The sequence below is a fragment of the Piliocolobus tephrosceles genome, chromosome 1 (assembly GCF_002776525.5).
Source record: "Piliocolobus tephrosceles isolate RC106 chromosome 1, ASM277652v3, whole genome shotgun sequence".
Taxonomy (NCBI): Eukaryota; Metazoa; Chordata; class Mammalia; order Primates; family Cercopithecidae; genus Piliocolobus; species Piliocolobus tephrosceles.
This window is the reverse complement of record NC_045434.1, coordinates 81,146,121-81,148,991: the sequence shown is the minus strand read 5'-3', so window position 1 is coordinate 81,148,991 and position 2,871 is coordinate 81,146,121.

The following is a 2,871-nucleotide window of genomic DNA, read 5'->3' as shown; positions in this document are numbered from 1 at the left end:
ATGAAGAGGGATTTAAATGTTATTTTAAAATATTTCAACACAGTACTTTTCCAAATATTTGTTATATTCGTTATCTCATGACCCACACATTGACTCTAGCAGGTAGGTAGGCCAATGTCATTATTCCCACTTAAACATGACATGCCTGAGGGGCTGCAAAAGTTAAATGACTTGCCTGGAGTCAATCGGCCGACCAACTGTTGGGACCCAAGAACCATGCTCTCCTGAATTCTCCCAATCCCAACCAGGCCCAACAAGTCCAGCTGGACAATTTTAGCATCCCAAAGAAAAGCTAGGAATGAAGCTGGAGATATAAATATAAAAATATTCCTTCCCAAAGACACCTGAGATCTGAAAACTACCTCTTCCTAACAAAAATTTTAAAAATTAAATATCGATGTTGCTAAGCACCAAGTTGATATACCAAATTTACATCTGGACAGAACAACTACAGTCTCTACTAGTCACAAAGACTTGTGAGAAATGTTGGTTTTATGTTTTATTATAAACATTTATACTATCTCAGCTTTTTAAAATACGGTAGAGTTTAGTTTTTACAATTAATATGTTGTCTTGTGGTCAGGAGTGGTGGCTCATACCTGTAATCCTAACACTTTGGGAGGCCAAGGCTGGAGGATCACTTGAGCTCAAGAGTTTGAGACCAGCCTGGGCAACACAATGAGACTGCGTCTGCATCTTAAAAAAAAAAAAGGCCTGCGCGGTGGCTCCCGCCTGTAATCCCAGCATTTTAGGAGGCCAAGGCGGGCAGATCACGAGGTCAGGAGATGGAGACCATCCTGGCTAACATGGTGAAACCGCATCTCTACGAAAAATACAAAAAATTAGCTGGGTGTTGTGGCGGGTGCCTGTAGTCCCAGTTACTTGGGAGGCTGAGGCAGGAGAATGGTGTGAACCCAGGGGGTGGAGCTTGCAGTGACCTGAGATCGTGCCACCACACTCCAGCCTGGGTGACAAAGCAAGACACTGCCTCAAAAAAAAAAAAAAAAAAAAAAAAAAGTTGCCGTGGGCAGTACTAGTCATTTGTTATTTATATATCTAACACCTATATCTTGAATTGCCTTCTAGTCTAGTCTGGACTGGCTTATATGAATGTTTTTCAAACTTTTTTGACAATGGCCTACAGAAGAAATACATTTTACTTTGTGAAGCATAGACATGTGTCTGTCATTCAAACAAAAATTTCACAAAATAATAATCACCCCTCTTTTGAGTGATTTACTTGGATATCTTCTATGCTTTTATACTTTGCCACATTATTTTTTAAAATACAAATTATGGCCCACTAAATGGATTTCATGACTTACAAATGGGTCACAACCCAAAAGCCAAAAAAACTGGATTATATGAACAATATACAGATTGCGCCCTCAAGGAATCTGTACATTAGTTGAGAGTCTCATACAGTTCACACACCTCTTACAGTTGGAAAGGCCTATAGGTCAATTAGTTCGACTACCTACTCTATACTTGATTCTACAGCATCCCTGAAAAAAGGTGAGACATGTGAAAAAGGCTTGTTTGCTATTTCAAGGACAAGGAGTTACCTCTTACTTAGAACCTAGCACAATATGGGTCAAATAGAGACCTGTTAAAAACAGTACAGAAACAAATACAAATGAATCAAGTATCAAAATATACACTTGATTTCTTTTTTCTAAAAGATAACTTGGACCTTTGTTCCTAAACCCATCTTAGTCTTTTTTAGGAGGAGGGTGAAAAGGGGAAGGTAAATCAGGGGGACAGAGGTCTAGAAAGGCTTCTCTCTGATGACCTGAAGAAGGAGTCTTAGCAAGTTACATCACAAGTAGGCTTCGCGATTGAGGAGCCTAATAAATGACACTCACAATGACGGCTAGGAGAGTGGAAGTCAGGAAAGGCTCCCCTGAAGAGGTTTGAAATGAGCTGAGTCTTGAAAGATTGACTGGAATCAGACAGGTGAAGAAAAGATGGGAGAGTGTAGTCAAAGACTCTGAAAAAGAAATGAGTCAGTACATTTGGGGGACAGTAGATGGGGTCCCTGAAGTGGAGCAATAAGAGATGAAGCTGAAAAGAAAGACTGAAACCAACCTGTGGTGAGCAAGACAGAATTTGGATTTTATTCTGTAGGTAATGTGGTGTTACTGAAGGTTACTCAGTGTGTAGAGTGTATTTCAGAATTGTTCATCTGTACATAGACCTGAAACTTGGCTCTAGAAAGACCTAAAGATCCAGAGTTCAGATAACAGATTCTCAAGCTGTGTTTTAGTACAGAGAAAAATGTTCTGTAAGGGACTTTATAAATTCAGAATTCTAACACGAGCAGTGTTGGTTACTTAAAAAGTAGAAAAACTGGAATATAGAGTTTAGATAGCAATGGAATCCAATTTATTTTTCATCATTTTACTTTCGTTAATTTTTAAAAAGTGTGAGCTTTGTCTGTAGCTCCCACTAAGTGACTGATTTCCTTTATAAACCCTACAGACTTTATTCAGAAGCAAGTCTTCAACATTGCTATGGGCCTAATAAATTATTATAAACCATTTTGCAAAAATTAAATTTTGCCTAAACAATAGCAACACTTTTAATAATAAGGTTGTCTAAAGTTAATATACAAACAGGGCTTTCTGAGGGTGTTAACTATCTAGTAATTCAGGCTCTGCTGGATACAGTGACAGAGCTCTAAGAACCTCAACTAGAACTCAGGTCGGCCTCAGGTGAATATAAACACTGTATGTGAATCACCCTGCAATTACAGCTGCCACCTGGAAGCAAATTTAAGCAGTAAGAACTACAAAACCAAATCCCTGTAAGATCCTGCATTGACCTTCCTCTTACTTCTTCCGGTTTTTTTTTTTTTTTTTTTTTTTTTTT